Source organism: Scatophagus argus, chromosome 17 (assembly GCF_020382885.2).
Source record: "Scatophagus argus isolate fScaArg1 chromosome 17, fScaArg1.pri, whole genome shotgun sequence".
Classification (NCBI taxonomy): Eukaryota; Metazoa; Chordata; class Actinopteri; family Scatophagidae; genus Scatophagus; species Scatophagus argus.
The window spans coordinates 15,146,782-15,172,752 of NC_058509.1; the positions used below are offsets into that span (position 1 = coordinate 15,146,782).

The 25,971-nt window shown below is 40.3% G+C and overlaps 1 long non-coding RNA gene across 1 annotated transcript; it reads right to left on the reverse strand.

Moving 5' to 3' along the window:
- Positions 1-690: 690 nt before the first annotated feature.
- On the reverse strand, positions 691-4,831 carry LOC124074721. The gene is made up of 4 exons (XR_006845902.1): positions 4,796-4,831; positions 3,074-3,151; positions 2,166-2,288; positions 691-1,220 (listed from the first exon to the last, which is right to left on the reverse strand). It is a non-coding gene; the product is annotated as an uncharacterized LOC124074721 (long non-coding RNA).
- Between the last annotated feature and the right edge of the window lie 21,140 nt (positions 4,832-25,971).

Here is a 25,971-nt window from a genome sequence, read left to right on the forward strand (position 1 = left end):
ATATATATATATATATATAAACCTCTCTCTACCTTTCACAACAAAGACCATAGCATGTGGTAGGTATGCAGAATACTCTTGAGGGCTTTAAAAGCTAATATCCTGCAGGGATAGACAGGTTCACTGTGAAATAAAGGGGCCGTTAAACTAGCCTCAAATGCTTGCCCACTGGGCAACAGTAGTGTTACATCACATGGAACAGAAATGCAGCAGTGCTCACAAAGGGAGGATGGAAAGAAAAGCGATGTGGAAAATACATGAAACGCAGTATTTGCGTTCAGTGTTACTGAATTAGGGTAAGAATTACTGTCACTCATGATTTTTATTTCATTACTTAGTTTTTTGCTCAGAGGTCTACAGAAGTAGCAATTAATACAATTAGTTTCCTTTTGCTGTAGGTGGGGCATGCTGACTTGTAGAAGTGGATAATGCGGATGTGGATAATCTGCATTAGGTCTGAACGTAAGGTTCTGAATGAGTTAAAAGCCAAATCTGTGAGATGTTGTGCACCTAAAAGTTTAACAGGTCAGCAACTGTACAATATAAGTAAAACTGACAAAACCATTTGCAAGAAATAGTTTAATTATTCGCAAAGGAACATCAGGTAAAATAATGATGAGTAGCAATACAGCACCGTAAATCCCATGACCGTTAGGGTAGCAGTCAAGAAGTCAAATCTTTTCCCTAGGCTACATGTTTGAGACTGAAACTTGAGGGGCTGAAATCACCTGCAGTGAAAACCTCACCTGGAATGGACAGGACTGACAAATGCCCTCACATTTGTGGGTGGTGGTGCACGACAATTTCCTTGTCCATTTCGGTATGCTAACCCATTGTGCAGCACTGCAAAGTCAGTGGCCAACTACTTATAGGGACACTTTTGTGACCCCATGTCCCAACTACCCACATAAGTCAATTTAATTGAACGTTTCACAGCGTTTTAGCAAACACACGCCACCTAGAATACCCAGCAACAGAAAACCCCACTGAATGGCGATGCCATTAAAGAATTGGCATTCTTAATGGCCTAATGAAGACACTCATAAAATGTCCATGAATAAAGAAGCTGCCATCATTCATGCTGAATGACATTTTTACTTTGGTTGAGGAAAAGTTCGGGAAAAAATACACAGGAAAGTGACTGATTGCCTGAATTGGTATTTGGTATGCTGCAGCACATCACTAAATCACTGACCAGTGCACAATATTTCTTCATGTCTCTGAAAGGGAAAAAAAATATTGAATTTAACAAGATCGATTTGTTGGCACACATAACATCAATGCAAACACTCAAAAGCTGCAGGCAACATTGAATAAGATACTGTTTATTGAATGCTTGCTGTAATCAAAATATCCCTATCACTGATATGAAATCCCCCATGGTTTAAATTGACTCCTATTAACAGTCTAAGTTCAACATTTATCCGAGTGTTTTTTTTCTATGACAAATATTGGCTTTTTGAATGTCACGACAAAATGCCACACAGTCAGTGGAAGTGTGTTCAACACTGACATTGGTCCATGGATAACTATTAAGTCAATGTATGTGGCCTGAATGTAGGAAATATTTTCATTCGATTCTTTAATCGATTTTCTGATTTGGTGGAAAATATAGAGTGAGGGAAAATGTCAGACTTTTCTGATATGACCGAGGAACTGCAAGAGTAGCGCCGCATATCCTCGAATGACTCTGAGATGCTGTGGATTATGACAAAGGTATACAGACACAAATGGAGTCATGATGGGAAGTATTGCTGTAATATTACACAATATGGGTGGGAACCCTGAACTCAGAGACGGGCCATGAAGGGCTGACATTTAAAAACTATCCTGAGGGAGGACCCATTGCCTCTCACAGTAGGAAGCCTTGGAGACATCCTTGGCTGCTTTAATGATCCTTATTCATCTTTACCTACTCACCCACCACGTCAGAGACACACAGACAAAACACACTCATTCCTGCACAGGCACACATTTTACCACCGTGGACCTGACATCAGTGATACATTATAATCTTTCTGTACTCTATATAGCATAGCACATAAATTATAAAGCATGAGTTGTAAATTGTGCTATAGAGTTATATTCTTGTCTGTTCTGCTACACACTGAGGCCATCTACATTTGCAGCCCCCCCCACAACCACACTTTCTCACACTCACTCACATATTTTGTCTTCACATGAGTGGGATACAAGTATTACTTCACTGGCTTTGAGAGCAGAAAGATAAGTGGAGATGTGCTGCACTTTATTTCCATGTCAGGACCCTCTTTTTCCACTTGATTGGCCTTTCATCACACAGCATGTGGTGCAGACAACCAGGCAACAGGAAGTGGATGCATAGAATGGAAAGGAGATGAGGCAAAAACGTGGGACATGCGACACAACAGGATGACTCAAAACCCCTACACACTTCTTATTCACATGATGCTCAACATAGGCATTGTGTTCATTCATGCACAATGTGACAATAAAGCTGAGTGTGTCAAAAGTGCAGCGTGCCAACAGGCTACACAGCAGGAGGAGAGAAAAGTTAAATGCCTGCCTGTCATCCATTCTCCCCCATTCGTTTCCCAGAATGAACTAAATCAAAACAACCTTAATGTGGAAAAAAATCTTTTCTACTCCTGTCTCTTTATTTATTCTGCCTTGTCACTGACTGTATACACAATTCATTTTAGCAATTCTAAATCCTTATGTTCAGGTAAAGCAGCCAGGTATTCTCTGATTTACCAATATGGCAGTAACAAACTACGCTCCTCTAACGTGCTTCCAGGTGGCCAACTTTCAGTGTCAACAGCATGTGAAGAAAAACCAAACTGCAGAAAGTTGGGGGAGTAAGGGTGAAAGTTTATTGCGACTCCCACTGGAGGATGTTCAAAAGAGTTGTGCTCTGACAACCGATGTGCTGGGGTTGTTGCTTTCTGTTTTAATCTTGCCTAAAGATATATGTTTATCAAAGTGAATTTTCAGGATCTGTGTTCAAGGCTTTGCCGAAGCTTTCAAATCTCCCAGCATTCAAAGGAGCAGGCCCAAACGTGAAATGATGAGCACATCGCCAGTTCAAACTCACCGCGATGCAGCAACACAGTGCAACACCACTGCCAAAATGTGATGACTCTTGTACGTCTGTGCTGGTATGAAAGCCAGTCTGCAAGAGATTGTGTGGGAAGGAAAACACTGCTATTAATACCAACAAAAAAACTTTCATGCTCAGTTAAAGTGAAGCCACGGCCAGTACAAACCACAAGTTAAAGAAATAAAAATGCTTTGTAGAACTTTGGTATTTTCTGTGGGGTTCAACACTACAATGAACACCTTTCATAATACAAGGAGTCATTTAAATCATTGTGAATGTAACAGCATTCACTAGTGCAGCTTTCATTTTTCTAATTATCTCACCACATCTTAAGTTTTACAAAGTGACTGTTATCCTTCATGCACACTTGTTAAGATTAAAGCCTCTGATCAAAAGAAGTAATATTACTCCTCACTGTTTGCTATTGGAATGTTTCAGAACGCCTTGAGATCGTGTTGAAGGAGAATTATGCTTATACTGCTTTGCTGCTACTGTTACTCAAACGTGAACAAGGACAGGAGTGCACAGGAGTGAGTGTATCTTTGACCTATTGATACCATGGATGAGGAACTTAAGCCGCTGACAACATGTGCATGTACCTTGGACAGCTCCAGAGCAAACACAAGGTCTCACAGTGGGGGGGTTGTAGCTTACAGGGACACCTAAACACCCTTTCTTTTGTGTGCAAGTGTGCACCTAATCCTTTCTCCTGCATATACCTGTACATAATGGCTGGTAGTGCCCTAAGGTCAAAGCCTTTTCTTTCTTCCTGTCTCTGCCCCCCACTGTGCTATTTGCAGCAAGAGGTTTTGCACTCCTTTTATCATAGTTCCAAACCCTGATCTCTGCACCCTCCTTTATTACCAGAAACAAGAGTGTGTTTTCTATTTTAGGAATTGAAAATATTGCCACTGAGGCAATATTTACAATAAACATTCACACATTTATATTTTGTACAATCCAAGCTTTGATTACTGCTCTATAAAAGCACATATTTCAGTTCAACACCTCAGATACATTTTGACTTGTGCAACTTGAGTCTTTTTAAATAGAATTTATTTAAATAAATCTCTTCTCATTTCTTTTAAGATTTCTTTTGAAGAAATAAATATTTACTTTCATTTTATGATTGGCCCAGATAATGAATCAAATCTTTTCTTTCAAGTGGTTGAACAATACGACAGTATGCAGCATCCACTATTTGCAGAGTTCCCAGGTGGTTCCCTACTTTGTTTGATTAAGTTTCATTTCTTGATCTGGTACTGACGACCTGTAATTAGACTGAAATTTGGATTTCAAAAGAGACAAGACAAGTATATTTAAAGGTTTAAAGTATATATAAGTGATATGTGGAAAAATGTTAAGGCTCAGGCCTTGACACACAACATTCTTTTTTTTTTTGTTTTTGTTTTTTTCTCAAGCTTTTCACCCCTCATTTTTCCTCCTGGTTTGACATGTCATGAAGAACACATTGGCATCAACATGTCAAAAATGTTAAATAATTTATAGCTCACAGATACAAGGAGAAAAAGCCACTAAAGTGGTTTTTGCTTCGGTCACATCAGTCTAGTGACTGGAAGCAGAGCACTACAGTGTATTATAATATCACATTAATGCATTGTATATTTCACATTCATTTGTCAAAAAAAAATGAGCATGATATTACAATTACAGTGTATTCATTAAATATTTGTTCATGATCGGTCCAATATTTACCTTTTCATAGTAAGTCTGAGAAGATTTCATGAGTATGAGTTAAATGGGGTGGACAGAAATACATTAAAAAAAAGGTGAGCAAAGAAAATGGAATTCAATTCATTACACTGAAATGTTTGCTTTTAAGAATTTTGTGCTTTTGTATGAGACTTTGGAGTCTTGTACATCAGTCTTCATAATAACTAACTGATTTTCTGTTGGGCCTATTTGCATTATTGATTCATCCATTGATTATTTTCTAAATTAATTATTTAGACTATGAAAGGTCAGAAAAGAGCACAAAATGTCTATCAGTCTTGAAATTGCTTGTCCAAGCCCCACTCACAACTGTATAACGAAACAGCCACATTTTGGCCCTTATTTGCTTGATTTAAAATAATTTAACAAAATTATTGTTGAATCATTTTCCTGATTGACTTCTGAAACCTGGTTGACTGACTGATGCATCAATTATTTCAGCTCTAGCTCCTGCAGAGAAAAAATATTATCCTTGCAAGATTAAGTCATTTTATACCAAATACTGTGCAGTGCCACTAATGCTGAACAGGTTCTGCGAGTGGTGTGGGAACTTCTTACTGTGTTGCCCAGCCACTTGACCTGTGTCTCGACAGACAAAATAGGTCAGTAAGGAGCTGCTATAGCAACAGGAAACCACCTCTTCCTTGTGAAGCTCTCAGCACTGAGATAAAAACAGATGAAGAAGCTGTGGTACTTTGAACACGAAGCAGGAACATGGCAGGGAAATTTTAATAAGAAAGTTTTAATTGCCATTGCATATTTGTTTGAGAAAAATAAACAACAGTAATAGAATAAACAACAATAAAAAAAAAACAAAAAAACAAAAACAAAGTTGCAGTTGCATGCACAGATAATGGGGAGGGAGAAGAATAACCAGAACCTGTTTGAAAAGTCACGAGGAAGAAAGAAAAGCAGGATTGAAGAGCAGACAGTGGGAGTCGAATGAGAAATGATAACGCAGCAAGACACTTTCTAATTATATCTCGCTTACCAAATCGATTTCAGCCAAAGACACTGGCAAGTGCAACAGACGAGAAATCTATGTGGAGCGTAGAGGCATCACATAGCAAAATTGAAATCATCAATGACCGTCAGTGAGAGTGGATGGTGGTGTGGCTACTGGTAGCAAAGTGGTGATCAGGGTCTTCTCCACACCTCTGCTAGACACCAGTCTTTTACGGAAAACCTGGAAGCAGTCCCAGTCCTTTAGACAGAGAAAATTTGACTGTGGTAGCAAAACAAAACAACAGATAATCCATTATCTCACTGCACATTTACCAGCAATATACTTTCTTTGAAAGAACATAAAAGCAAGTGCAGATATTCTTCTATATTGTGAAATGGGGGGTGATGGGATTATAACTATGCTTTTTCAACAACAACGCAATCACAAAATACAGTGTTAATCAGCAGCAACAGACCCCCAGGCAATAAAATATACAATGCGGGGCTGAGGATACATCTGCTTCAGAAAATCCCAGAGATGTTCTGGTAGGTTAATAGAATCAGTTTTGTGTGCCAAACATGTATCAAACATGTTTTGCCAAGAAGCCACTGTGAGCTACTGCAGCTGCCTGTCTGTTGGCTTTCATGTTTTATTCATTTTCTTGGTGGCTTGTAAATGTGTCTGTTATAGCTATGGAACATGAATCCTGTGTCTCATGATGCAGTAGCATATGAAATGGAAAGGTAGGGGCTAGGTAGCTATTACACAGCATGGTTGTCTTTGTCCTCTCTTCAATTGCCTGTTTTACATACTGGCTGTAACTGTTGTCCTCTTTGCACAAGCTTGTATTGTGTTAGAAATCATGGGAAAGAAGTAGCCAAGTCCTGTCATTGATCAAGTTCTGGCAATGCACACACAATGCACAATCTTTTCCTAAACCTGTGTAGTTTTTGTTGCTAACCTTGACAAAGGCGGTGGTTCATGTGAAACACGTGTTAAGGCTTTTTTGTATGTTGGCTTGTTTGCATGAGTGTGGGTATGTGATGAGCTGGGATGAGAATGTGCTGGTACAACATATGCCTAGGCCCCATGTGATACCTGCTGTATGTTAAGGCTATGAAGGAATGCATCTTGGTCAAATCCAGTTCAAGATGTTTGTTGCATGTCACATTATGCAGTTAGTAAAATCGTGTCTGTTGCTTTGTTGGTCAAATCACATTTTACAACAACATTTCCTCTCAAACAACACCATATGGGCATATGAGTATTTTCGTAAGATACACCTGAAGAATGAACCTTTCCTTTAAAATCACTTTGATGCCATCTTGCAGTTTGCTGAGACCATCTGCAGCCTCCGTGCCACATAAAACACAAGCACAGAAAGAAACATCTGCCATAATACACACAGGAATTTAGTAAATCCAGATATGTGTAGAATACTCCACAGAGCCAGATACAGTAAGTGTTGGAGGTGGGTGGATCAATCCCCCAAATTATCAATACTACTGATACAAAGTCTTGTTTTGCGTATCGATCCTAGCAATCAACAGGATCTATACAAAAACAAAACGGATCTATCACTTGTTAGGTCACATCGTGAGCACATGAACACTCTTATTTACATCTCTGCCGGTGCTCACAGAGATCACCTCTTTAGTTCAGATAGTTTACATGATGAACATTTGTTTTTTACCTAGAAAAAAAAAATCATCTCATGTTTAAAGGTGCAGTTTGTAAAATATAGTCAGAAATTTTGTTTAAACAATTTAAAAATAGATTTAGTTTATGTCAGAGAAATCTCTGTATTGTGTTGCAGAGATATCAACTTGCCAGAAAGTAAATATTCTTACGCCTATTTTCTTAACTAAAATTCAAGTTTCACGTTTTTCTCAATTACTTTATGAACACAAACTATTGGCCTCGTTGATTCATTGTAAAACACACTTCATTCATATGACACAAATGTGCCTGCTGTGTCTTCCGCTCTCCCGTAGTCATAGCCCTCGTCAGAGCCCATGTAAGTCATCCCTGTACTGTATCCCCTGTTGTCAAAATGGCCTTCACCGGGCTTAGTGGCTAGGCCTGCTCATTGTCTGGTGTCCAGCTATATTCTCTGGGAAGCTGCTGAAACTGGTGGACTGGAGCCTCCTCCCTGTGGTGACTTTCTCCTTGATCCCAGGTTTCAGTCCAAGTAAATATTAGGTGCTAATTAAACTATATTCAGAAGTGACCTTTTAAAGGTGCATTTAACTCATAAATCATGAGATGAGATGTTTCTCTTTAGTTAGCTACTTTTAAAAATTTCTATAGTTTTGATGTTGTGATCCTGGCCCTCGTATTATATTGGATCTAAACCAAATACTGTGGTATCACCCACTCTCCAGTCAGCACTTTCTTTGAATGTGTTTTGTGTCACCATGAAACTTTCTGTCTGCCCACTGAAAGTAATTAGGACCACATTAACACATGTTAGAATTCATGGAGGAGGAGGTTGAAAAGAAAGCCCAGCGAAAGACGAGGAAGATAAGTATAGATTGAGAAAAACAGAGAAAAGATCCATTTGAGCGATGAAAGAGGTGAAGGGTAAGAGACAGGGCGAGGAGGTGATAGATGGAGGGAAAAGAAGAGCCGGCACTGATAGCAGACTGCTGATGATGAAAAGCTGTGTGCGCAACTTTGGACCTGTTAATGAAAGGGAAACAGCAGCATGCGTTCCCATCGTTAGCCCTCATTAGCCCCCTCTCTGGGGGTGGGGGGGCTGCTGTGAATGCGCCAAGGAGGCGGCTGGAAGGAGGGAGATGCTCCACAGATGGAAAGAAGAAGGCGAGGAACAAAATGAAAACAAAATGGCAAGGTAGGGGTAGGACAGTATTTGTTTTTGCTTTGTTGTTAATAATGCTTGTATGTAAAGATGATCTAAACTTAGTCCTACATGCATCAGTGAAGCACACATACGTGGCTGCTTTGATTTCATGTATAAACTATGTCTCCCACCACAAAATAATTATTTATATATAGATCTGTATATGTGTATGAGACATCCTGGTAGAATAGTGTGACTAATTATCTGCTGAAACACTGTATTAGTTGCATGATTACCAAGCTCCTCTATAGCTAATTACATAGCCTGCTCTTGCCTGACCTCTGCCAGCATGATACATTACTCTACTTCTCCATCTCCCACCCCTTTGTCCCCTGCCGCCCCCCCCTCTTTTTTCATCTTTTTAAAAAGTTCACTTCAGCTCCCTTTGAAAAGTATGACCTTTTTTATACCATATCTTAACTACCCATAAAATATGGCCATAAAACATAAAAAAGGAACATTTTACCCCTGGTCAAAATCAGCATAACCTACTACCCCAGTTAATTAAATGAACTATGTAATGCACTGAACGTGTGTTACCTGCGTGGTTGTTGTTTCATAAGCCTATTGGAATAGCGGTATGCATACATCCAAATGGTATCAGAGGATATTTCAAATTTGCACTCAATAAAAAGCTTTGGTCTTTAACTTTCATAAAAAATAAAATACATTGATACCAGTAATGAAAATCCCCATTTTAAGCTTATTTGTAACTGAGTGGAGTCCCTAACCAATAACACTAAAGCATTTTCCTGCTTTTTAATATCATGGAAAATAAGTTTCAATTTGTTTTTCTTTTTCCGTCTACTCTTGGCAGAGATAACACAAAGAAAATAAAAGTGCTGGGGGAACAAAGTAGCTCAGTCAGATACCTTTAATAGTTCAGATTTCAGAAGGGCAAGCAAAACATCCAAGGATGTGTGTCCAAATACTAAAGTGGACATCCTCTTTTGCTAACCCATTCTTCAAATCGACTCGATATGTTTCACAAGGTTCAGCTGCTCATTCCCTGTACAGTGTCAGATGTATTAATGTTACCTATCAAAGTTATTTTGGATCAGACTGGAGGAGAAAAAAGAAAAACAAAAAAATAAACATAAAAAAACATTTTAAAAAAAGCGAGACTGTTGTGTCTGCTGGAAAGATTGATGTACAGATTATCTCTACCTGCCTTCACTGCTATATAGTGGTCCATACTTACTGCCCTAATGGTTGCCTAATGTAATTTAGTTCAGATCAAAGCGCTACGTAGGCTAAATGTGAACTGAATTGCCCTGAGGCACTGGTAATGGCTGTTTGACCTGAACCCTTCTGCGAGGAGAGGACCTCCATGATAAGTGGACACTCCTGGAGATGGAACATTGCCAGGTAAATACCTCATTTTGCACTGGCAAAGTTCACTGTGCAAGCATATTGTCACTACACAGAAGACAAATACTGCACTGTAGTGATATAGTACAACAAACCATCATAATCTATAGAAGATTGGTGTACTGTCAGTGGAGCTGTAGTATATGCTGGCAAGACAGTTCATATTGGAATCTTAATTTCCGTGATGATACACTAAAGTAAATCTGTTGTAAAAGGAGAGGCGCACCTGATTACTGACTCCTGTAACCTATTCCACAACCTTGCAAGTGTACCAGACTCTTTGTTCTGAAGGTCAAGAAGGAATTTGAACTATAAGATACATCAAAGGTAACACAATTGTGCAACCATGTTGCCTTAATGGTCCAAATGGGAACTCCAGTTCAGCTCAGACAGTGTGGCCAAGACTTTGACCATACAAACACAAAGATCTTTAGTTGAATGACAGCCTTCATGCTACTCAAACACTGTTTCATTCATCACCAGTGTGGCTACCAGCTGGCAAGTCATGTCGAATATTAATGGAATTATAGAGTATGGTGATTCTGATACTTCTCACTTTATTCATACACCCGTGCCCCCCAGTCTCTGTTACATGTGTTTTTGTCGTCGCTGATTGAAGAGAGATGTCATGTTTAAAAAATTCGTTCTCTAAGCAGAATCCTCTCTGCAGTTTCAATTCTTTAAAAGTTCCCTTTACACACATGGTCATTTGGCGCAGTTGCACATGTTCTTCAAGAAAAACACATTTTATAGTATGTGGGAGGGTCTTCCCCTTGCTGTTTTTTAAATCTCTGTGGCCACCTGAAGTATGAGCTACCTCTGTTTCTGCAGCCTACAACTGATGTTGCAGCATTTTGATAACAACCAACACATCCATTAAGAATGCCTAACCCATTGTGGAAACCCTAAATAAATCTTGTGAATCCAGCATGATGCTCTGACAACCAACTACAAACACCCCAGTGATTTTCTCTGTATCAAACACAAAGACTTCATCATTTCAAGTTCATATAGTGCAAATCATCAGGAGTGTGGGAGCTGAATTGAACTCTGTCATGGCAGACTGTTCCCATCAATCTTCTGCATCTTTGCACAAAAAGGGCACAATTCCAGTTGCAAAATTCATGAGGTTAACAGCTTTTTCCCTACGTATGGTGTGCAAAGCAGATGGATGAAACATTGAACACGGGTAGACGGGTGAGGGTGTGACATTTTAGGGGGAAAAAATTCAGAACTATTACTACCACACATGTCAGCCACACAGCAGCATTCAAATTGGCCAAGCTTTTGCATTAGATGCACTGTCTGCGATTCCACCTTGGAAACATAAGATCATTTTCCTCTTACTGGCAGCCTGTTTGGTGTCTCCTTCTCGTTATGAAAAAGTCAGCACTTTGTGGTGGTGACTGCTCTAATTTCAAAAGGGGGTGAGCTGATTTGATTGGTCGTGATTGATGCCAGCCCCTAACACGCCCACAGACACTTTCGTCAACCCCTTCCAAAGTGAGGTGCCCCGTGACGCATCTGGTCACATTATTACCAAAAATGTGCCTGAGTCTGCACCTCCACTCACAAAAAGGGCCAAACCCTGTTTAATAAGATCACTCCTTTCGGCCACTGAATCATGACTGCCTTCGCAGAAGTGCTAATGAAATTGCTAGCCATTTAGCAGCCAGTTTATGTGATCAGCCTTTTCTGTAGTCTACATTCCAAGGTGCAAACAGATAAAGGGGCTTGTCTTTAATTCACCGCTTCTCTTCCCCTCATTCTGCCAATCTTTCTCTCCCTCAAAACTCTTTTCCTCTCACCAGCTTAGTGGCTTTGGCTGCAGCCACAGTTCTGTGTGATTGTATCACATAAAAAGAGGAGAGATTTTCATCTTCTAGTTTTCTCAGTTCTCAGGTATAACAAGGTAGGAAGTGAAGGAGGAAAGTGTAGAGGGCCACAGACAGGTAGTGACAGAAAAAGGGAAAAATAAACGAGTTTTCAATCCTGAGAGGAGTAAAATGGGATGAAGTGGGGGAAAAAAGCTAGTTTCCTGAGGATGGATCAGAAATTGACTTGGCGTGTGGGCTACAGTCACTTGAAGAATGTAATTAGCATGTGGTGTGGTGTATGCGAACAAGGTTACAGAAGAGAGAGAAGAGAAAGGACAGAGAGAGAGAGAGAGAGAAATGTAAAATCCCTGCAGGTACGTAAAGCCACCTGGGAGCATTGCCTGGAGGAGAGAGGATAAAAAAGAAGGTGATTGACATTCACTTTAATCCACAACTCACCACATGTCATCCAATTTTTACACCTGAAACATGGAAGAGAGCTATAGAATACCTGGCGGACAATGAGAGAGGACAGCTGGGAGGTAAAAAAAAGAAAGAGGCAAGAAAAGAGAGAGGGAGAGAGACTTAATTCTTCAGACTGGATGACATACAGAGAGAAACTGAAGAAGCCTAGACAAACCTGAGACTATCTGGGATTTGAAGCAGCGCTCAGGAAAGATGTATGAAAAATAGCACAAACTGAGGAAAAACAAAAAGTTGCAAACAGGAGGTGGAAGATGAGTCACCGAGGACCAGAGCGACTAAAAAAAGAACAGCAAACTGGCGGTTAGAGTGCCGCTAAAGACCAGTACAGCTTTTTGTGCACAGTAATTATTCCTGCTGCTAATGATGCTAACGCTATCTGAGCAAGCACCATTGTGTTTAATTTAGGACATCAGAGAGCAAATAGGAGGCGTCACACTGATGCCGTAGATAAGCCACCAAAGACAACAAAGGAGTGGGACTATTGCACATGAATGGCTCATCTCAAATAGAGAGAAACTAAAGCTATGATCCAGGTTAAAAGTTTCTGAGTTCACTCAGTGCTTAGCCAGCGTGCCCATAAATACCATACAACAAGGTGGGTTCATGCTATAGTAAACAGGGCACTATCACTAATGGTACCCTAGTTTTGCCCATGAATGTTTTACCTTAACTTTTACCTATGCAGCTCCACATAGGGCTCCACCATCAATTTTTCATACAGCATGATGTTCTTTCTCCAATGCTCTTTGCTTTTACATAGTCAGAAAAAAACTCTTCTGTTGGAGGTGTAAACATGTCTAGAGTCCTTGTTGAAGGAGAAAATGTCAAAAGTATACACAAATGTAAATCTTTTTCTGTATTTCTTTATTTTTTTAATTTTCTTTCCCCTGAAAGCTTTGACACACTTCCAAATTAGGTGAAAACCAACCTTGCATCTCTTTTGGCTGAATGGACTGGGTTAGTTTACAATGCAAACTCTGCTCTCTCCAGCTCTCTTTCCTACTCCATCCTCCGTGACCCTGGTTGCAGAAGCTTTTTCTCTAATTAAAAGAGGAGAGAAGCTGCCAAGCAACTGTGGTGAAACTGCAGACCACTGGGCTTTCCAATCCCACACACACAAACACACACATACAAACGCAGAGAGAGACATGTGCAACAGATTGCAGATTGACACCCTCAAACAAATCTGTTTGCAGGAGATGTTGCCCCACAAATCACTTCACCCGACCTGTCTGCGTACCCTTTGTGCACTGTATCCCCTATGGAGTAGCCCGATAAGATTTGAATTCTATCACTGCTTCTTCCATTGCCTCAGGCAGCATAGCCGTGGTGAATTTTGCACTACTTTATCTCGTTAGCAAGCTAGCCGCATCTGCAACCAGTACTACTCAAGCTATCGCACTTACATCTACTGTGTTGTACAGTAGCTATAATAGATTAAAGATATGCAAAGGAGATACAGAGGTTCAACTAAAACACTTCAAAGATACACCATATTGCATTTATATATCAGTTAAATTATTAATTTAAAAAATGCACACGTCAACTCACTTAACAGCCAATCAGTGTCCAGAAAACCAGATGAGAAATGTGAGATGTTAATGCATACATCTCTTTAGAGGGAGACAGAATAGGGATTTTTGTGGGTTCAATATGATACACTATATAGATAGATACACTATATATATATTTATTTGGCTGTTTTTTGGGGGGTTGTATTGTTGAAGTGGTCCATATTGTTGCCTGACTTAAGTTTATCACAGACACAACATAAGTGTGAGTCAATAAATAAAAATAAAGAAAAAGACAAACTGCAGTGCAGATACAGTATGTTTAAGATAATTTAGAATTCGTGCATCTTCAGCAACCGGATTTAAAGGATCCTTGTCAAAAATATGGAATAAATGTTGGCTAATTTTTCATTATTAGAATTTCATGTCTCCAGCGTCAATATACTTGGATGTTTAAAAAGTTTTGTTTAAAAATCTGGTTGGTTTTTTCTTGATTACAGTATCAAGCGTCTAAGCTTGATATACAGTATTAAGCTTAGATGCTTGTCCATTGAGAAACTTATGCTGCAATATAGTGATGTGTTATTTCAAGGTCAGTTGATCTCATATCAGGCTGGTGTGAAAACAATAGTGTAGAGACAGACTTAATGGCTTTACTTAGGTTGATGACGTTGAAAAGCACCAGTGATGCCACAAACATATCAAACAACATGGAAAGCATCATTTAAGCTAAAAGGGAAAAATGTCCCAAGACATTAGCAGTCTGCAAGTCTGAAGATACGGATGATTATGAAAATGTGCTGAGCAGCCATCAGTGAGGGGAAGGACTGATATCTGATTAAAAACTGGGTGGATTCTGGCTGAATTATTTAGATGAACATAGTGACAGAGGGAGAGACTGAAACACAGAGAGGCAGAGAAGAAAGATAGTTCAGTAAATGATCAGCCACCCAAGGGACAACAATCTTACAACAGTTCCATTGTTCGCGTGTGGGTGTGTGCGGTCATTCGCACATGTAAACCGATTCTTTATGCTATTCATCCACAGTTTGTTTAACTAAGCAAGCACAATTCCTGGACACTGATGCTTTTGAATCAAACAAAGAAATGGTCTCACTTCCTCAGTGTCGGCCTGTCGTGTCAACAGTGCCGATGGCTAAGAGATTAAAGGACCCTCCAGACAGCCATTTCTCCACACTCTGACTATTTTGGGGGACAAACTAATCCCTATAAATCTTATCAAGGATATGTGAGAAACCCAACCATATGTGGAGGAGATTAGTGTGGAGTTTTGGCCTTTTCTCGATTTTCTCACTTCAGATAACAGGGGTGTCGGACATGCACACGCCTGTGTGCACACAAACACACACTCAATTTCCACATTTACCATTGTTTTCTTTGAAACTTCGACAGGTGATAACAAAATCCTTATCAGCCCGTAGCACTGAACTGGACCTTCGGTCTGAAACATGTGCCCATGCACACACAAACACGCTCGCACATTTACTGACACGCACTATGCCGCTTAGCCTAGCCCCTCATCTAGACCCACTTCCCCTGCTTCGCAGCACGAGGTCGGCGTAGTATGGTTCCTCTGCTTCCCCAACTCGAATTCTGTCATCCCTCATTACCTCCAAATGCCAATGAAAAAGAATCCATTCTACTGACAGCTTTTGAAGTATAGAAATGGAAAACTGAGCCTTGATACAAAGAGACAAAAAGTCAAACAAAAGAATGTGATGGAAAAGCACTGGAAAGTCAGAGCAAGCTGTGGGAAGAGATGTATAGACTGAAATTGAGACAAAAAGGAGGGAGAAGAGAAGTAGATTATGGGTGTTCTGATTTGATTTCTATGGCAGATATAATGATGGTTAGTTTTCTATTCATCTTGCTGGCTCAGTGGGAGCGCAGAGGGAAAATCGGGTTTTAGGATCTGGCCAGTGGGCAATGAGGAGGGCTATTAAAGGATCATTACCATCTCCTGCCATTACGGAGCTGTTGCTCTGGAGGAATTACCTTGGTAATGAGACCAACCTGAAACTGACTGCTTGCGGCAAGCCTGACGTACATTACATGGGAACGCTGTGACAAGCACACACACATTCAGACACACACATAGTTTGGATTGCTGGTGTTGTTAGTTTCCCACCTAATCATTTCTATACATCAGTGTGTGTGCATGTCACACCAAGATACCACATTACAAACACACAAACTCAAGAAGATGTGTGAAGATGCATAGGAGTCCAGTTGATCCTTTTGACAGTTCCTTGTATGTCGATTTGATTTTACTGGGCTGCCACTTGTTTTCTTTCTTTCACACTGCTGTGTATGTGCCCAAGCATTTACTCCCTTTCATGTGTCCAAAAGCTCTCTGACATTGACACTCCTGTGTGCACTCTGGAGCTATGAGCAGTCATTAACCTGAAATGTGCTCTTAGAGACACATGCACATTCTGATAGTGGCAAAAGCTTTTTTGTTGTTGTTGTTGCTCTATTGTGCAATAGAAGGTGTGTGTGTGTGTGTGTGTGTGTGTGTGTGTGTGTGTGTGTTGGGAGGGGGATTTCAAGTAACAGACAGGAAGAAAAACTTGCATGTGTTCACATGTGTTCACATTTGAAAGAGATACCTGAGAGACTATTTTGAGAGAAAATTGAAAGTAAATGAACAGCCCTTTCTCACTGGTGGACAGGGCATATAACCACCACACGCTGACTGTACAGATACATGTACAGATATACAGAGAATAGTAAATACTAATAATAAGTTTAATGTGACCTTCACAAAAAGATAACAATTATAAAGGAACACTGACAGCGCTAACAGAGAGGCCGCTAAAATTATCCTTGCGGCATAATACAGTTCCTTGTCCACCTGTAAACTTAATATGTTCTAAATAATCTTATGACATATAGAAAAGCCAATACCTCAGTGTCATAGTCATGGTGTTAAGGCTTGTCACCATTGGAATTCATAACATTTAGCAATTAATGATTATCAAAGGAAGGTGAAAAGTCTTTGTTAATACAACATGACATATTCCCTTTAGAGGCATTGGGCTTGGTATGCAAGCAAGTCCAAATGATGCTTGTAACTATAAAAGACTACTGAAACCTGGTACTGAACAATTAACATATACAAGAAGGTGGTGCGCATGCACGCATACACACACACACACACTAATATTCACTGCACCTTTCCAAGGGCAGAGCCCATTCCAGCTTTTACGACAGACCTAAAGACACAGTGTGGGCAGTGAGTGCTTTGGCCAAAAAGACTTTATAGCATCATAAACACAGTTATACACCATCTCACCAACATAAATACATGCTGGAGAGTTACCAAGAGGACAGCTCTCAGAGGACAGGGATGGCATTCCCATGAGGGCATCATGAGGAATTGCCTGATGATGCTATAGTCATTCAGGGCTACAGCAATGAAATGAGTCACAAACTAGTCACATGAAAATGTTCACGTTTCACGTGGTGCCTGCATTTCTAAGTGTAAGTTCTAAGATCCGACTTCAGTACTGTGTCATTTACTGCATGCTTATTATCTGCTCCTCAGTGCCACTGTACCACCAGTGTGCTGAGTATTCTGAATATAATTTTGTTGCCATATTACAAAAAAGGCTAACAGGTGTGCAATGGACAGGGATGAGCATTGCCCGTGTGAACAGTCTGTGGTTTTCTTGTTCACTTAGTGGAGACCAGTACTGCTTTTCTAATTAAAGATCCTCCATGTGATAACAGGGTGTTGAGCACAAGTGAGAGAGTGTCAAATTAAGGACTGAGAGGTAAAGTAAAGGGCAGTGAATTAGCCTCAGGAAGACACCAGTCTGCTGTGTAAAGAGTCCATCTGCATTTGAAAGAGTAGCAGTTTGAAAGCAGAATCACTGGTCCCAACAAAACACCACTAGGGCTGCAATTATGGCTTTTTGTCATTATTGATCTGTGTTTTAAATTAATCAATTGATCACTTTGGAAAATGTGAAAAAAAAAATGTTTTTAAAAAATGCCTGTAAATGAATGTCTTCAAATACCCAGTTTTGTCCAACCACAAGATCTTGCAATGACAACTTTCACATGAGGACTCTGATCATGTAACAAACAAGTTGTTTTATGTAACTGTCATGTTTGTTTTGTTGGGTTGTTTGTAATTGGTTGTGTGTATATCAACTGTTTTTATGTACTTGAGTGTGCAATTACGCTTGCCTCAAATTGCCCCTTGAGAGTGAAATGAAGTGAACTTAAAAGAAAAAACAGAAAGAAAATCTTCACATTTGAGAAACTTTGGACTCTGGCGGTTAAATGGCTTCAGTAATCAATTAGTCATAAATGAAGTACTACTAAAAAGTGTTAAATAATTTTCTATGGATTGACTGTTCAGCTAATCATTTTATCAACCATTTAGATGAACATTAATGAGACATATGACTATAGTGACATTCAGAATTTACAGTGCAGGTCTTTGGTATGCATGAAGTCTACTGGGAAGCAGTGTCTAATGATGAATTTACAGTCTGACCTGGATATGGTTGCTTTTACATACAGTACACATTCTCTCTCTCTCTCTCTCTCTCTCTCTCTTCCTCAGCCTGCCTGCCTAAGATACACTAAGGCAGAGATTTACATACACACAAAGGAGGGAAGGGAGTGTGAGTACAGGATGGAGTTAGGTTCCAGTGCTTCTCAGAAGAAGGCTGAGACAGAGATCACCAGTCTGTCAGTGTTAAACCAGCCATTCAGTCTGAGAGGCATCAAGAATGATAATCCCGAAGGAGGACAGAGGTGTGTGTGTGGGTGTGTGTCTGTACGTGTATGGGTAAAACTGTGTGTGAAATCTAGTCCGCAGATGGGATTATACAACTATGAGAATATGCACATTGAGAGTGTCGGGAAAATTATATCTGCAAGTGAGACGCGCGGGTCAAAGCCTGAGTATAATTTGTTTGTCGTGTGTATGTGTGTGTGTGTGTGTCTATGTGTGTTGGCTTGCATCTCCTGAAAGTGTGAATCTGGCAGATAGCAGTTTGTAGGCAGCGTGTGAAAATCTGTAAACTGGGTGGTGAGGTTGCACAGGTAGAAAATATACTGTGCAGCTGCAGAAGGCCATGACACAATGTGATTTGTGATTTGTGCTAGATGATGCTCCACACTGAACCAGGGAGGTAGAGAGCAAAAACCTCACAACACACATCAGTCTAAACCACCAACATTTTCCCCCCAACTTTTCAAGAAATAATATTTCTAAGTTTCTAGTTTCTAAGCCCCTTGCTGCAAAGCACTGTGGTACGAATCGAGAGAAGGAAATTGGATTTCTGTAGTGTTTATGAAGTCAAGTGAACATGACCATCTTATACATCTCCAAAAGCCCTCAAGAGTATGGCTGGCGGATGCTGTCACCTGACATGTTTGGAATAGGATATGTCCTCGCTCTTTATCTCTCACATGCCCAACAAGAGTGGAACAGGTGTGTCATATTGCTCAAACACAAGAAAGCACGGCGGAGCACCAAGGTGTGCATTGTTTGCTCTCAGTCTCTGCGTGCCTTCCAGCCATACAGCAAGTGAGTCCCCATAATGGCAGATAAAGCAAAAGGTTGTTTGCGACATAAGCACTGATCCACAGCCACCAATGCGGTCATCCCATCTTCCCTCTCTCTTTAAACCCTGTGGTTCCTTTACTCACCTCTCTCCCCATTTTAACTCCTGCCTGTCTAGGCTGCTGTTGTCTTGGTACACAGCACACATGTACTAGAGAATGCTGTTAGTTCCATGGTTAGATTTTACAATAATAGGGTTTTTGCACGTGTTTTAATCTGTGCAAAAGTGTATTATAATGGCTTTACCCTCTTTGAAAAAAGCTTTGTGTCCTCAAAGCTGTACAGAAGCCCTATTATCTTAAAGCTTTTAATTCTGCAAGCCATTCCCCCTGATCTGATAAAATTGAGTCAAACATTTGCCAGTGCACCTGCTTGCAAACATTTGATCTAACCCATCCTTGGTTTTCAAATAAGATTTGCTTGGATGGGAAATGCAGTACAAGATAAGGGAGCCTTTTTAGACAGTAGGGATGCTCTTCACTTGCCAGATTGTCTGCTTTGGGAAAGTGGGAACAGTGCCATCTAGTGAGAGGCATGCATATGCATTATGTTTAGAGGATCTCAGCTCTTTTTTTATTGATTTTATCTGCTTTAAAAAGGAACCAGCCAATGTACTTTTCTTATTCTTAGATCCTTTATGGATACTCAAAGACCAGACAAAGTAACACACAAAGCACTCTCAGTCGTTTGAACACAACCACAATAAGCTAGTAAATGCAACTTGGCAACAGCTGCCTTGGAGCCAAAATCCCTGTGTCACTCAATACGGACATCATGGTGCTACTTTGTTAATACCGTAGCATAACTCACCAGGTAAGTGCATCCTTTAGGGTCACTTTGCTAATCTAATACACTCTCGATGACTTTCCACTGACCCCTGACCCCTGATTGATGGCTTAAACTACCACTCGTTTGAAAAGAGTTGTTCACATCAATAAACCAGACAGGCAGAGAACCAGCCAGAAAGCAAAGTGGTTGGGGAATTTTTGTTAGGCATAGCTGATCCTGAAGCCAAGTAATTATTTCAGCAATCAAAAGTAATCATTTAAACATGGTTTGTTCTTGGATTAATGAATAAAAAAAACAGAATAGTTGACAAGGTTCTACAAACAGTGTTGTTCTTAGTGACCGGGTACTAAATAGTGTGAGGAGGGATGAGTGAAGAGAGTGATGAGGGTGTGATCCAGGGTCAAGGATGGATATTTGTGGTGTGCCAGCCTGGGTGTGGATAATGTGCAGTGCGAAGTCAAGAACCATTTAACTTGCTCTCCCATTTGTGCAATTTAAGACCTCCATTAAGATTTTGTCTTTTGGGCCTACTTAAGATAATTCCTCCGTAATTGAAATGCACCGCGTCAAATTGAAAACCCATTACAACCTTTAAGAAATTATATCTGCCAAATACAAATGTAGCACCTAAAGAGGGATGTGGTATCTTTTTTTCAAATGAACCTAATGCACTGAAAAAAGAAATAAGGAGCCTTTTCAACTGATAAGATTTCTTAGAGTTGACAAGCTCAGACAGCCAAGTTTGCTTAAAAACAAAAAATAACAATAAAAACAAACAAAAACAAAAACCCACATTTAAAAGACCCGAAATGATCCCAATAAGATTCAGACATCCACAAAAAAAAAGATGATTATCAGTGAGATAAGCTACAATGGAAAGCATCTCTCTTTGTCATGACTCCACTATTGGAGGGATATCACAAAAGCACCACATGACTTTGAGATAAGATGCATATCTTGAGAAATATCAAATGAAAAAATTACCCTTTGAGAGATCTTCACATTTCAAAGCCTTCAGTCCTTTAAACCTTATTTAGCGTAACCCAAACTAAATGAACATTATCAGAATCCTTTTGAATTGAGAGGAAATATTATAATGTATCATGGTGAAATATATTCCATAATGTTTCTCTTGCACGTTGACTGTTCAAGTTAGATGACATTATGAACTGCTTTCCTCTCTAAGAGACAGAGGGCCCGGGTTTCACATGAAGTGCAGTATGGAGACAAGCATAGCTAAGGATTACTGACAGGAAGTGATAAAACAAGTGCATTATTCACTCTGTGAGTGTGTTATTGTGTCAGTGGATGGGTGTGCGAGTGTGTGCCTGATACAACCAAACTGGTCTATAGTCACCAGTCTAAAAGTCCAAGTCAAGCTGGCAGCAGTGATATGAGTAATGCCCACTATCACAGAAAGGCAGGGACTGGAACAATTGGCTTGTCAAATGAGAGCCACTTGACAACTTCTCAAAGAAGATCAATTATGGTCAGTGTTTGGATCAAAGCACTGACACAAGTGTGGCTGCATGGCACACAGCAGCGTGAGCCCGTCATGTAAAAGTACTCTAATAGTCTTGGCCTTGGTTATTTTATGGTCTCAACGACCACCATTGAATGCATGACAAATTATTAAATGATATGATGTGCATATTATACCGGCCTGTGAGCGTTTAGGCAGCTGTACCATCTGCTGAAAAACACAATTACACCTCACGCCAGAAAATGAAGGAAAGGGGGCATCCTACATTAATATGAAGAAGATAAATTAGGAGGTAAGGTGAGGACATTTTGACGGAGTAGTGGTACAGTGGCACTAAGTTATAGTCGTTGACCCCCATTCCCTCCCGCTCCCTTCACATTTAAGTTATCCTCCTGCCCTAGGAGATTATGCCTGCAACATAGTGTGACATTATTACAGGCAGGGGATGTGATTACCAGATCTTAATCGGCTGTAATTCACCCGTCATCCCTGTTCTTAATATGCAGATGCTGTGCTCCGGTGAACCCAGACACCGGCTCCTCCGCTGACAACGTTTGATTCAGCTCACGGACATTGATGTTTCTTAATTATCGAGACAATGGAGTGGGGAGCAAAACGAGCTGATGGGGAAAATACTGGCCAGCCAGGTTAATTTGGGGTTCATTGAATTAGTGTGATGTTGTAAATTATAACGGGCCAGTAATGAACAAATGGAAACTTTGAGATAAAAGAAGCTTTCTGCAGCAACAGCAGAATATACATCCTCCCAGATACTTAATCATGAACACAACAACCCACCAATTAAAAACCCTTTTGTAGAACGGAACTGCAACTAAGTATACTTACTCAAATTTAAGGTACTTTACTTGAGTAATTTAATCACTCTTTTAATCACTTTCCTTCTACTTCTCTTCCACTGCAGTCCTTTGCAAAACAGTTCTAAATGAGCACCGCCTCAACCAACTACAACAGTAAAATCCTGCATTTACATTAATGCATGACTAATAATAATCTAACGATTTCCTACATAATAATATCCTATGTACCAGTCACAGGGACATTTTTCTACTTTTTATGCTTCAAATACATTTTCCAGGTGGAGGGATGTGAAAGAGGTAACACAAAAACACTAAACAGCTGGTAAACAGAGGCCAATAGTACGGCAAATTTTACTGGGGAAAATGTGAGGGCAACCCTGGCAAAGACAAGGAAAAGCGATAACGACAAGCTAAAGAATGCAGAGAGAAGTGTGTGTGTGTGTGTGTGTGTGTGTTCAGAGGGAGGGGGTGAGAAGGGGTGGGGCAAATTTCAGTGAAACCCCATTTCTCTCTGACATCCCTCAGCCCATCTCCTGAACCCATCCATCTTGGATGACAATAGCATCCTGATTTGCATACCAAAAACGCTTTCCGATATGTACCTTCCAAGTCATTGCAAGAGATTAGAAAATATTGACAATTATTGACAAAACCCAAAAGTGTGGGCAACATTCCATGTGGAAATTGCATCTACCATTTTATTCTCTTATTTGCTCCCTTCTTCCTTCTTGTGAGGGCACGTTATTGACTCGAATATCTGATTGCCGCTGCTGAGGCAGAATTGTGTAGTTGCACAGTGCTGGCTTGTTATGGAAGTGGCTGTTTTTTTGGTTTGGAGGTTATGTTATTATTGCTTGTTTGTGCACATTTCCCAATGACACAGACTTTAATTAAGATAATAATCACCGTGGCACCCTGCATGGCTCTACAGTGGGACCTATGCAGATTAAGGCCCGTTCTAAGCAAACCCTGTGTGATCAGTTATTCTGCTTACAGGCAAACCTTGTGATTACAATGATAAATACATGACATAAAAGAGGGGAGAGGGATAGAATAGAGCACTCCAGAATTAAAAAGGCGTGGAACAATTGCTGAGATATTAAGGAGAGTCATCAGTCCAGAGCTCATGCAGAGAGGCGAGGGAAATGAATGTCATTAATTGAATAAGACAAGACAATAAGTGATGTCAGTTATTAAAAATCCAAAAATATTACATGCAACACAGTCCAAAATGTGGTGTCAGCATATGAAACAAATGGGGAAAATTTTTTTTTGCTGTTAATAAGAAAAAAGACTGAGGAAAAACAACCGTTCACTACAGCAAAATGTGTCAAAATCCCTGTAGGTGGGGTTACATCTATGAATAGAAATGGCTCATGTCCTCACTGACTCTATGTCACCCTGATCTCTTCTCTGCAAGGACAGAGATCTTATTTAGCGGTAGAGAATCTCCTTAGTACTACAATAGAACAATCTCCGGTCCCCAGGTAATTAAGTTTCTTGTGTCCCGGCTATTTGTTGTTGCTTAATGAGAGCACTCTGCACCCCTCTTGTGTCCTGCACTGTAATTAATGGACAATGGGAAGATGAGGAGGTGGAGGATGAAGAGCAGCAAGAAGGCAAAGTGGAAACTCGTCCTGTCTGTGACCTGCTGGTTGCCCTCAGAGGCCCTCCCTCCCTCGCCTCCATCTTTGCATTCCTCTCTGTAACTCGCTGCTCTTTTTCCAGTGGGCTGTTTGACAAGCTGCCAGTTCTAATGCCCTCAGTGCAATGTCCCTTGTCAACTCCCATAAACTCTTATATCTATCAGAGCTTCCGCTTAACAAAAAACGAAGCTTCCATTATCAAAGTGATTAAAAATGATCTTTAATTCTGGGGACGGCCAAGGGTATAGTGAGTTTAGACAATGGGCCAATGGCAATAAAGATCCACATCTGCATATCTTTATTATATTCTTTTCTTGTAACATGTGCCCAGCTTCTCGTCTTGACTTTTTTCTGTCTGGTCCATGTATATCTTTCTCACTTCCTCTTTGTCTTTGTCTCTTCCTCCACATCAATGAGAAGTGTTAAGTGTTGGCCCAGTAGTGTACGCGGATCAATTGATCACTCTGACCTTGACACCGAAATGTAAATGTTGTTGTTAGATAACAGCTTATATAGGAATCCACTACGCCACATAGATTTAACAACACTGGCTTTAAACTGTGTTCACCTGATATGATAACATCTACACCTGATATGATAACATCTACATATGATGTGATAACCTTGCATTTTACATCTGTAATCACATGGAGTATAGACTGGTATATCAGTCATCGGTCAGGTAATAAATTAAGTCATTAAATTACATTTCATAAAAATCTAATTATATTACTCATCCTTCACTTATTGCTTTCAAATGAGTGAAGAAAAAAAATGCATTGTCGTCATCTTCAAAACCTCCAACCAAGGTGAGATAAAATAGCAGGGGAAATAAATGTGATATAGTGCAGTGAATAAAAGTTGTGGTGATGGTGAAATACCTTAGGAGCATAACTCTGCCATGCATCAAAAGTACATGCTGTAGAACTTGCTAATTTAATCACCTAAGTTGTGTTGGGGATTTTGGATGGCTGAGGAGGTAGTTAGTCTCTGTGCCAGTGGAGGCCACCTCAGTGTCACCTGGCTCCTCTCAATCACTTGCTCGCTTCCTGCACAGATACACTTGCCAGGTCTTTCGCAAGCACTGCCTCAATTACATTTCCAAGATGGGGTTGGTAAGGGAGGCAAAGGCAACACAGAGGTCAAAATCCAGTGAATGGGGTGGGGGTTAAAAAGGAGCAGGTGCCAGGAATAAAACAAGAGAAATGGGTTTTGGCTAAGAGTTTTTGATAGCAGAGTGAAATGCAGGACATAAATATGCCAGGACAAGCTTAAGCAGGACTATTACATGGTGATTAGCTGGGGTTCACAGGATCGTCTGTTAGTCACAGGAACAGCATATGATTCATGACAACCCACATAGCGATGATTGCTAAAGTTCGATGTCAAGAAAGACAGGAGAGAAATATTGTTGAGACTAAATCTGACACAAACAAGAATTGAAAGCAAAAACAAACAACAACAGCAAAAAAAAAAAAAACTAGCAACTTTCAAATGGCCACTCAGATGGGAAATTGATCAGCCAGATAAATTTACGCAGTAGAGGACTTTTGAGATAAGAGATGGAGGGATGCAGGGAAAGAAAACACAGGACAGAATGTTGTTTACTTTCAGGGTGCATTGGAGAGATGAGAGTGCAGGACAGGATGGGGACGGGACGTGATGAATTGTCCTAAAGAGCAGCACTGGACATCAGACAGAAAATGTGATGAGGCACAAAGGCCTCCTAGCGCATATCAAGCAGATGATTTCAGCCTGAGTGATGTTGTCTTGGCATTATCGAGTGAAACGAGACTGAATGATAATGCCAGCAGCTGAACAGG